Source organism: Bos taurus, chromosome 19 (assembly GCF_002263795.3).
Source record: "Bos taurus isolate L1 Dominette 01449 registration number 42190680 breed Hereford chromosome 19, ARS-UCD2.0, whole genome shotgun sequence".
NCBI classification, from domain to species: domain Eukaryota; kingdom Metazoa; phylum Chordata; class Mammalia; order Artiodactyla; family Bovidae; genus Bos; species Bos taurus.
Genome location: NC_037346.1, coordinates 46,168,394 through 46,180,340, shown reverse-complemented (window position 1 = coordinate 46,180,340; position 11,947 = coordinate 46,168,394). Strand labels below are relative to the sequence as shown.

General features: G+C 41.6%; 1 protein-coding gene across 4 annotated transcripts in view; it reads left to right on the top strand.

The window, feature by feature from the left end:
• Positions 1-446: 446 nt before the first annotated feature.
• KANSL1 (KAT8 regulatory NSL complex subunit 1) overlaps positions 447-11,947 on the top strand; it is a 171,184-nt gene continuing 159,683 nt past the window's right edge. For 3 of the 4 annotated variants that reach the window (XM_059878568.1, XM_010816429.4, XM_010816426.4), the window contains exons 1-2: positions 447-473; positions 2,025-2,166. The gene's annotated coding sequence lies outside the window, so the exon portion shown is untranslated. Of the gene's footprint in view, positions 1,271-2,024; positions 2,167-11,947 lie in introns of all 4 variants that reach the window. The other variant, XM_003587457.6, reaches the window with a different exon arrangement.

Sequence of the window (11,947 nt, the reverse complement as noted above, 5' to 3'; positions counted from 1 at the left end):
TATTTGTATGTGTGTATTTTATATACATATATAAAATCTCCCTCTGTGGCCTTCCGGCCTCGAGTTTTCTTCACATCGCTTCCTGGATGAAGAACCTACAAGGGTGAGGGGCCGGGGTTGGGGGTGATGGGGAAGAGGATCTAAAGGGGACTTAGGTAGGGGGTTCGGAGTGACAGACTTGCGGGAAGCTCTGCCAGGATTCCTATTTCTATTCCTGCCACCTGAGGCCCATTTCCAGTCCTCTCATCCAAATGTCTCTCATTTCCAAGCTCCGAGACAGAGACAGCGAGATACACAGAGACAGAGACGCCAAGGCACCAGCATCCCTCTCCCCTTCTGTCCCGCCCCACCACTCTGACGGACATTCGCCGCCAGCCAATAGAGACCCCTATGTCCCTCGGAAGGGCCAATGAGAGATAGAGGAGGGCGGAAGATTCCCCGCCCCCACTTCTAGGCTTGGTTGAGCTGTGCAGGTAGGTCCGGGGGCCGGGGGAGCCGCCGTTGGCACTGGTGCCCCGGGGGGTGGGGGCACGAGTCGGTAGGGGTGATGGTGGGGAAGGGGAGGCGGCCCCAACGGCGGGAGCCCGAGGGGGCGGCCCGGCCGGGAGGCGGGGGGCCGACGGGCCCGGGGAGCGGGCGCCGCCGAGGGCCCTGGAAGCGACTGGGCTGGGGGAGCGGGGACGCGTGTGTGGGGCATAGGGACCCCCTCCCCGCGCCCACCCGCAGGCCTGGGCCTCAGGCTGCGGGCAGAGGGGTCGGGGGCCTGGTACTCGGGGGGCGGGCTGGGCCGGGCCCGGGGCGGGGGGCGCCGAGCACAGCCCGGGGCGCCAGGCCGAGCCGAGGTGGGACGGACCGACGCGGAGAGGAAGGGAAGCTGCATCCCGCGGGCCGCCCCCTTCCAGAAGCGAGCGGAGCAACGGCCGCCGGCGCCCTGCCCTGAGCCCCCTCTCCCTTTCGCCCCCTCCCTAACAATGGGTTTGGGGCAGAAGGAGTCGCCTCACTGCGGGAAGGGGGGTCGGTTTGGGACTGGGGTCCAGGGTGGGGGGAGGGGTGGGAACTCGGGCTCTCCCCTTTCTCTTCGCCCCTTAGCTCTTGCGTTAGGGATTATGGAGGGGCTTTTAAATCCTCCCCGGACCTGGGTCAGAAGTCAAACTCCCCCCAACCCTCCCCCAACCAAAAAAAAAAAAAATCCGACGAGCGTAAGGAAAGTGATGCCAAGTCTTCGACGCCGAAGTGACAAACGCATAGCAGGAACAAATCCACTCCAGAGGTTTTTATTTTTAATTTTTCTTAAAAATGAGGGTACTGTAGGCTTTGAATTTTTAAAAATTTATTTTACAGAGGTGGGTGCTGTTATTTTTGTCCCTAATCGGGCAAGCCTCCATTTTAAGCGAAGCAGTAACTGGTTAAGCTGGAATTTTCATTCAGGCCTAGGACGAGAGCACGAATCCTACAAGAGGTCATTTAATCCATCCTCCTACCTCCACACAAACTTGGCTCAAAATTGTTTGGCCTGTTATTAAAGATTTCTAGGAAAGAAGGGTCTTTTATTTGTAGGACTTGAGTCAAGAATGGCTATTATTTTTCCACATAGAATGGGCTCTGCAACTTAAACTCGAGAAAATTTAGGACAATCAAAATGATCAGAGAGGGTTTAATTTATTAAAACTAAATGTGGCAAGGGCATTTTTTAGTGATCAGATAAAAAATCACTTTTTAATAGTGTTTATGAAGTAACCCTGGATAATCATTTTTCTATCTGAGAAATAATTCTAATAAGCAGTTTTATATTATCTGAAATATGTGTTACACATTTAATCCAATTTTATGGAAAAATATATTTCTTCATACCTGTGGAGATCATACACCACACACATTTGTCCTTTTCCAAAAGGAACAGTTATTTTCTACATCTTTTTAAGATGGTGAGGCAAATAGTACTTTGAATCTGTGTCCAGATAGTTTAAACTATATGCTTATTTTTGGATTATTTTTAGTCTAAATGAAAGTCCTCTCTTTTTCAGATACCTTTTTGAAATAAAAAATTTTCCTACCTGCTCATACTTGGTGGCTGGGGAATTACTAAGACTCCATTCTTGCTTGTTTCTGAGTATTATTGCCTGAACTACTCCTGACACTATGAATGCTACTTGGATGCCTCTTAAGGTAAGATGTGTGTGTTTTTTTTTAATTATAAAGGTCTCATTTTATTATTATTTTTTTTAGAATTGAGGTTTTTTTAGTTTTTGAATTTGCAGTTCTTCGACCGTCTTACCTGACATTCCTTTCCCTTGTGTTTGCCTCCTAGAACTGATTGGTTACTCCTTTGTATTGCTCCTGTCCTTAATTATTGGTGTTAAAATAATAATGAAGTTCTCAAATTAACTTTCATGATAATGATGTGTTTATTTTTTAGCTTTAAATTATGACAACCCCACACAGTTGTAAAATTCTGTTCCAGTCTCAGTAGGATGGACTGGCAATTCAGATAGCCCGGTCCACTTTCAAACAGGTCCTTTAGGATTATCATAGGTGCTAGGGTGTGTCCCACTCTTGCAAATCTGTAGCTGATTCATGTGTTACAGAAGATGTGTCACTAACCATTTATTTACTCTGAAACTTGATTTAGTATGTTCAGAACATTCTAAGACCTGTTTGTTTATACGTATAGCTTTGTGGGAGAGTTTTCCTGCTATTCCCTAGTCCTTTGCATGCGAATTTGTACTATTTTTCTCAACAGGTAGCACTTGGTACCATGTTTCACCTCACAAGATAAACCTCTTTGGGGGCAGTGTGAGAACATGATCTTTACATGAAAAAGCTCTCAGTGATGTGGTAGTTCTCCTTTCTCTTGGCTACTTCCAGTTTCTTGTACATAAATGGCCAGGAAACTCTCTCCATTAAGAAAGACTAAACAGAGGATAAAGCTTAAGATACATACAGGGAGGGAAATTGCAGGAAGGATGGGGAAAGATAAGGAGTAACGGAAGCCCCCCACAAGCTTCACTGGATGGTACAGGTTGCTTCCTTCAGAGCTAAATACTAATGTAGTTAGATTATTGTCTGTTAACCTGCGCTGTGGAATTCCCAAGTAATGCAGTGAATACGTCAGGTATTAATGCAGTTTGTGTAAACTAATACTTGGATTGCTGGAAATCCTTAGGTAAAAGTAGACTGAGTTCTCATCTTCATTTATGTTCCAGCTGCTATTGTTGGTTGAGAAGTGCCTATATTACTGTAAAGGAAGTCAGAGGGACTCAGTTTTTCCAGCCATTCCCCCTGTAGAGTTGGTGGCATTGCGTGGGGAACCCAGCCAGAAGTCCTGAACCGTAGGCACTGGAGGACTTTGTACAGAACATTCCTCTTTGGTATTGGGTGTTTAGTGCCAGGACCCGGTGGCCTCTGTTATCTTTAGGAAGCAGGCAAGGGGATATCAACAGGTACTAGTTCCCTGGGCTTCACTGGTAGCTCAGTGGTAAAGAATCCGCCTGCCGATGCAGGAGACTCTGGTTCCATCTCTGGGTAAAGAAGATCCCCTGGAGAAGGAAATGGCAACCCACTCCAGTATAAGAATACTGGGAAATTCCATGAACAGAGGAGCCTGGCAGACTATGTATAGTCCCTGAAGTCACAAAGAGTTGGACGCAACTTAGTGACTCAAGAACAATTAGAAACCCGAGGAACTGGGGATCAATATATTAGATTTTTACTTCATAGTCATTTTGGTTCTAAAAGTGGATTAGATATACAGAGGCCTGCTTTTTTACATATGACATTTTACCTCTAAGTCTTGGAACCTGGGTAAGTTCTACAGTAATCCTTGAAGTTGCACCAAAGGTCTCTGGCATGATAGGAATAGAGAGTGAAGTCAGTACTCCAGACTGAGTTACCACCTGTTAACTACTTAAGAATGTAGTTATGTGACTGCCTTAATTTAGTCCTTTGATCAGTTGAAGACCTCTTTTGCGTCTGAACAAATTTTTTGTTAACATTTTCCTCCTTTTATGACTTAAAAAAAATCTTAAAAACTGGTGTTTGAGCTGGGCAGGGGGAAAAAGACACTTTCTTGGTGGGGGAAAACAGGATGTCATTGAATTTGCAGGATGGAAATAAAAAAGGGAGAGAGAACTTTATTTTTTTCCGTTGTGAATAGCTTTAAAATGTTTCTGAGATGTGTTTTCAGATTGCAATTACTTATTTTTAAGTAAAAAATGGATTAATTAAAATGTATATATACTTTGGAGCCAAAATATTAATTTTCTATGGTTCTTACACTTTGTTTCTGATTATTTTATTTCAAAATGAACTCTAGTTCTGTAGGCATTACTCAAACGTTAGACCCCAGTGTGTATTTATTTATGTTCCAAGGCTGGTAGAAAATAGTGCTGATGTTTACCCTTTTTAAGAACCAAAGCACCAAAGGAAACATAAATAACATAAAGGAAATATAACTCCCCCCAAAACTCATCAATTGAAGGCACTCTTGTTAATTAGTTCCCATGGAAATTATTTATCCCATTCTCTTTCTATCAGGGGTCTGCAGCTTTTTCAGTGCTAGCCATGACTAAGCAGTATCAGTGATATTTGATGTTTTCAGGTCCAGTTGTCAGGGTTAGGGCATGGGTGAAATGGAGGAGCAGGGAGGAGGAGGATTGGGCAAGTTGGAGAAAAGTGAAGATGAGATGGAGCGAAGAGACACAAGGCCTTTGGTGCGTCATGGGTCCACCGCCAGTCATTTCAGGTGCCTCTCAGGGACTGCTGGTAGCCTGTGTGCTGGTGCTTTGTGTACTAGACTGAACTGTAATGAATGCGAGTAAAAAGTATTCTTGACAAACAAAAGGATGCAATTAAAATGATTCAAAGGCTATGTAAAGATCTACAAGTGATACAGTTGATAAAAGCAAGATGCAGAGCAGTGTGTATGATATGTTTTGTGTGTTTTTTTTTTTTTGAAAAAGGGAGAAAAAATTTATATTGGCTTGTTGTATATGCATTAAAAATCACTTTAGAAGAGTAAACAAGAAAGTGGTGACGTTGGTTGCCTGTTACGTCTAGGAACTGGGCAGGTGGAGGACAGGGTGGAAGGAAGACTTCTCACTGTTTTATATTTCTTCACACTTTCTGATGTTTGTATCAAAATTTAAAAATTAAATACAAATTAAGAAAAAACAACTTAAAAAGCAGTATCTCAGTCCTTACATCTTTTCTTCTCCTGTGTCTGGAAGTTAGAGAAAAGTCAAGGGATCACAGATGAGAGAGCAGACAGCCCTTGAATAGTTGAAGGGATGTGTAGTCAAGGGATACTGTGATCTAGGGCCCGTTTTCTCCTGGGATCTTGAAGGATTTTGAATTTATAGATTTAGATTTCTAGTATAGAATTGCAAGGTCAAACATTACAAATTTTCACTTGCACTTAAAGTGTTAGTAAAAAAGGATTTTCATTATTTCCTCAAGTTGGCAGTTAGATTCACTTTCACATTCTTGGTTGTGAGATGTGGGGCAATTTTAAGAAATTTTAAGAAAATCTCTTGGAGATTCAGGTTTCTCCTTTGTATTGGAAGCAAAAATGAACATGGACTTCAGACAATTGTTGTGTATATTGTATCTGTGAAGTACATAGTGTTTGGCTTAGTGACTGCTGTTGCTATTAAAATAATGACTATAAATCATAGTTCCTTATAGCTAGTGGTCATACTGGAGGCTCTGTCTGCTGTTGGGCAAGTTTTTTATCCTCATAGAGACCTGGTGTCTTCATCTGTGAAAAGGGTATAATTATAGTATCTAGATCCTGGGGTGGATTTTGTAATGACTAAATGAGTTTGTTGATTCGAAGTGCTTAGAATAACACTTGGTATGTGCTCAATAAACATGAGCTGCTAATTTTCTTCATGACATCTGTTTGCTAGGGCTGCCATAACAAAGTGGCACGAAGTAAGTGGCTTAAACAACAGACATGTATTGTCTCTCAGTTCTGCAGGCTAGAAGCCTGAGGGCAGGGGCATTCTCCATCTGAGGGCCCTTGGGCAGGATGTCTTCCAGGCCTGTACCCTAGCATCTGGTACATCTTTGGCTTTTAGCCATGTAACTCCCAGTCTTTGCACAAAGTTCTGTCTGTGTATGTATCTCTTTTGTTCAAAAATTCTCCTTTTTAAAAGGACAGCAGTCATATTAGGGATTAGGATTAGGGCGCATTCTAATCACCTCATTTTAACTTGGTTATCTCTGTAAAGACTCTTTCTCCAGCTATGGTCACATTCTGAGGTATGCAGGGTTAGGAATCCAAAATATCTTCTTGAGGGTTGGGGAACACCGTTCAACTCATAACAGTATCCTTTAGCCTTGACAGCGCCATAGACTAATGTTATTCATCAAAGGTAGCAGACCTCCAACACTTATACATAGGAAATGAAATTTGGGTGCAAATTGGTCACATGATTTAAAGAAGTAGATTATATCTTTAGGTGTCTCATATATTTGTCCTTTTAAATTTATTTTTATTGAAGTATAGTTGATTTACAAGGTTGTGTTAGTTTCTGGTGTACAGCAAAGTGATACATAACTGAATCACTTTCAGATTTTTTCGATTAATACTTATTGCAGGGTATTAGATATATAGTTGCCTGTGCTATGGAGTAGGACCTTGTTTATCTTATTTGTCTTTAATGTCTAGATTTTTGTTGCTGAGACTTTAGATTTATATAAAATTGACATTTTAGAAGGTGGTAATATTCTTTTTGTTTAGCTGTCGATAAAATTCTGATTTGAAAGATTAAGGTCAAGATTACAGTCTGCTCTCCATGTCTCGTCCTTTGTGGAAATTGATGAAACCTTGGGATTTCCTTACTACGTAAGAATTAGGCCCAGATATCTGTCTCAAATTAACACCTCCTTGTCTGTGTGAATAGAGAGATGTTTTATCTTCAATCAGATGCCATATTTGAAGAAACAGGCATGGTTATCCTCCAACATTTGACTTTTAGGAGTGGACAGTATGGGTCATTCCAGAGAGAGCAGGACCTTGAGGAAGTTCCTCCTGTGGCCCAGTTGATATGGCCCGCCCTCTGCTTCCATTCCCCTCCTGTTTGTCTTGAGGGTAAAGTTCAACCTTTCTGAAACAGCGTATAGACACATGATGGTCTGGCTACTGTTTTATTTCAAAATCTTTCTTTGCAGGCCAGTTACACCCTTTTGTTTGATGGTTTCCTCTCATGAAACTCATATTAATACTGTGAAAGTTTTGAAATATTTTCTAATAGATACTACATGCTTTTCTGCCTCCTTAAGAAAGCACCCTGTACAAAATTTTATTTTAAATAAGAATTCAGAATTACAGAAGATTCTCCCTATGTACATCCTAACTGTACTGTGCTGAGATGGAATGTATCTTTGCAGGTCGTAAGGTAAACTATTCATGGAGTAGTGTGTGCATATATTTCATACTCTTGGGCCAGTCTTCATACTCTTTTGTCTGATTAATCTACTTTCTTGATCACCTACCTTAGTCTAATCCGGCTGTTACTGGCCTTGCTCCAGCCTCCAGCAGCTCTCCCCTCTATTTTAATGCCTTCTTTCTCTGGGAGGTTAGGATATCAGTAAACTAAACTTGTATAAATTATTTGCCAGGGAAGGTGAATAGACCTTTGATGATGGCTAGAGTGAGCCATCTTGCTCCAGTATTTATCCAGCCAAGTATTCTATGGATAAAATATGTGAAAAATGACAGCTTTTTGACCATCTAATGCAAATTGTGTGATTTTGCTTGTGTGCATTTTATGGAGAGGAAGAGTCCATTACTTTCCTCAGCTTTTTACAGTGGTCCGGGACTGCTTTTGATAAATACGTGCTATGAAATTGCTCTGTTAATTGTCATCAGAGGCTAGTTCCCAAATTCTTTCTCCTATCTACCTGTCCCGAAAGGAAGTGTTGGGTAAACGGCCCCGAGGAGGAAGGGCCGTTTGACTACCAGAGAGAGCTGGGGAGAGAAGTCAAGTCGTGAGCAGGAGAGCAGCTCTGGGCATTGAGGACAAAGAGGGTAGCCATCGTAAGTTCTGGAAGCTCAGAGAATATACTTACATACTTGACTTGAAGAAATAGAAAAATACTGTCTTTTTAAAGAATTATATTTTGGTTCTGAACAATCTAGAGATTTTAGTTTTTGTTAGATTTTTTTTCTTGCTTCGAAATCATCTTGTGACCTGTTTGCCACCTAGATCATAGTTTAATGAGACAGCTGGATAAGAGTGAAAACAGGAGTAAAAGAATCAAAGCATATAATGCCACAATTCTAAAAGCATCTTACTGTGGAGGGTTCTTCAGAAGTTAAGCAGCTCCCTTGCTTACAGAGAAAACCCTTTTCCACAGAGCCTGTGGGGAAGAGACCCTTCTTAGGCCCACCCTATCCCTGTCTTTGTGTCTTCTCATACTAGGCCACCTCTCTGGTCTCTTCAGCTATTTTTTCCTCCTCATAGAGACCTCTGTCTGTCATTTGTCCCTTTTCCCAACCTATTTTTACCCTCCCATTCCCTGTTGGCTCTTGTCCATCAGCTTCTAAACACACTCAAGTCTCTGACTTTTTACAAACACAGAACTCTTAAACTGCAGTTGCTGGTCCCTTTGCCAGGGAAGTATTTGTTTAGCTTCTTCCGGTGTGCTCCACTGTACCTGCCCTTACGGAGGCATCCCTTTCTGTCCTGATTTTCCAAGGCCTCCTTGTGGTTTTTGACGCCATGGACCATTGTTCTCCCTGGCTGTGGTGGTGGTGGTCCTCCTGCTTCTTGTTGTCATTTCTGAAAGGCATTGTAGAGCCGTGATACAGAACATGGTCTCTGGAGTGAGTCCTTTAGATTCAGACAGATTTCAGCTCTGCACGTACTTTGTGCCTCTCTCCGTGCCTCAGCTGCCTCAGCTGAAAAATGGGAAAATAATACAAATGATGGCACTTAACCTTCCAGGACTGTCGTGAAGAGGAAATGAATTAATACATGAAAAGCATGTAGGTGAGTGCCTGACACACAGTGAGGTACACGTGGTCTGCGTGCTGGCTCTTTCTGTCATCGCTGTTGCCTCTGGCTGTTCTTTCTCAGTTTCTGTGCAGACATTTGTCTCTTTCAGTCAGTGTTTGCCTTGTCTTGGCCTTCTCTCCTCTTAGCCTATGTAGTTCCTGAGGGAAGCTTAGGAAAGTTTATGTCTCACACTGTATGAGTCTCACATCCATATACCTATGATTTGCGAATGGATTTTCCCCAGAGCTAAATGGTCTCCTTACAGGACCGTATGTCTCTTCCCCATTGCTTACTTGGCTTTCGAGGTGGACTTCAAACCAAGCACCCAGGCCCTTGGCAGGTCGTCTCCTCTACTCCTTCCTGAGCTCTGCACTCAATAGCACTCAACTGCTTGCAATTCCTTCTGGACACCTTGTTCTTTTGCCTCTGAATCTTCACACAAACAGCCGCCACTGTTTAAAATGACCACCCTTTAAAGTGCTACCCTGTTCTAGAAACATACTCTTCCCAATTCTTTAATAACAGGGAGGTATAGTAACAGCAGTAACTGACATAGACGGTACCCAGGCTTTGCCTTCCCCAGACAGCCAGTTTTCCAGCTCTCTGAGAGTAGGGGCTGTGTCCTGTCTGTCATCATCACTGCTGGCAAAGTGATGGCACTTAGTAGATGTGCGTTGAATGAATGAATCGTCTGAGCACTGTACTGCCCAACCTGTGAATTGCATCTTGGAGGTTATCAGTGGAGAAGCTGAGTCAGCTACATCCATTCGTGAATCCTGGCCTTACCCTTTGGAACTGTAGGACCCAATCTGTTTAGTGTGAGCAGTTTTGTAGCTTTGGAATAAGGATTACAAAGAGGGTGTTTTTGTTTTGTTTTGTTTTGTTTTTTAATCCTTCATTAAATGATGAAGGGCACGTAGATGTTTTTGTTTTCTTATTTTTGCTTTTAAAAAAGGGAAGATAACCAGTGTGCTGACAGCCCAGTGTCATCTGGCAACTGGAATGTTTTACATTATTAGAATAAAGTTACAGGGACTTCTTTGGCAGTCTAGGGTTAGGACTTGATGGTTTCACTGCTATGGCCCCAGGTTCAATCCCTGGTCAGGGAATGAAGATCCCTTAAGTGCCCACGCAGTGCAGCCATTAAAAAGAAAATAAAGTATAGAGAAATGAGTTTTAGGCTTGTAATGTTCCATCCAGTAAGTAACTTGGCAATGACCTGATTATAATTTAAACATTTTTGGTGACGTTAATTATTAAATATAAGTGGTCAGATGTTCCCTTTCTCTTTTTCCATCACATCTCTGTTAAGTATGGGTTTAGACACATAATGTTTTATCTTTTATTACCGTGTATAAATTGTGTTTGTAGCAACAACCTAGGAAATGGCAAGCTTTTAATAGACAGAGGAACCTGGTGGATTACAGTCCTTGCAGTCGAAGAAAAGTTGGACATGACTTAGCGACTGAGCACATACACACATGTATTTAAATCTAGGTCCGGATCATGGTATGCTGCAATCCACGGGGTCGCAGTTGAACATGACTGGGCGACTGAATAACAATAACCGGATCATGGTAGTAATTTTTTGGCCAGGAGAGGGAGCTGAAGTCACTGATATGTGGCTCCATCTAAGCTGGTTTTCAGTTTCATTAAGGCCCAAAGAAAGTAAAAAAGCCTTTCTGACAAAGATCATGATTAGAGTTCACAAAGAAGAAATACAAATGACCAAGAAGCATGTAAGAAACATTTTTATTCTGATGCATAATCAAGGGAATTCAGATTAAAATAATATACTACTTTTTTTTAACCTATCAAATAGTAAGGTGGTAGTCTCTAAAACTGCTAATCGAAGTGCATTGGGCCTAAGTTTTCTGGGAGATATTTTGCCAATACATATCAAAAAGCCTTAAACTGTCCTTTAATTCACTAATTCTACTTCTAGGAGTTTCTCTTAAGAGGGGAAAAATAAAGATAGAAAAATTTGTGAACAAAGATATTCATTGTAGCATTATTTATACAAGTAAGAATAGGGGATAAACTTGAATGAGCAGTGAGATTAATGGGTAAATTATGGCATATTTAAGGGTGAGTTGTTATACAGCCATTAAACAATATTTTAAAAGAACTTTCAGTATCTTAGAATGTTGTGTGTATTGTGTATGTGCTCAGTTGCCCAGTCATGTCCGACTCTTTTGTAACCCCCATGGACTGTAGCCTGCCAAACTCCTCTGTCCATGGGATTTTCCAGGTAAGAACGTTGAGCATATGATAAATGAAAAATTCAGTATATAGAGATATATAAGGCGGATTCTAAATATATAAAAGATAATGTATATGTATATATTACACACATGGAACCATGCAGAGTTAGGGGTGCTGACCTCCGTGCAATAGAAAATACACGTGTAATTTTAGAGTAGATCCTCTATATCTGCAGCTCTATATCCAGGGATTCAGCTGAGCATTGTGTAGTAAGTATTGATTGGGAAAAATCCAAGTGTAAGTGGACCAGTTCAAACCTGGTGGTGTTCAAGGGTCAGCTGTACACATATAGGTAAAAGAATAAAAGAACTATACCAGCAAGCCTTACTGAGTCTCTTAGGGGCTGTCAGCCAGTTGTCATGTCTTAGTTGGCACCAGGGGATGTTTTGAGGTGAGGCAGTTATCTTAGAAGATGTTAACCTCATTGGGTGATGGGTATATGGGGTTTATTAAACTACTCTATTTTTGTGTACATTTGAAACATCATAATGAAATGTTTAAAATAAAAAGAAAATGTTAACCTCAGAAATTTAAGGCCTCACATGTCATTTCTATCCGGTAGGACCTCAGAAGGGACTTAATATATCTGAACTTATATCTTCTTGAGTATTCTTATCCCTAAATACCACTTGGTGATAAAGCATTCCATAATTTTCTTTTCATCTTTTGTGGGAAAAAAA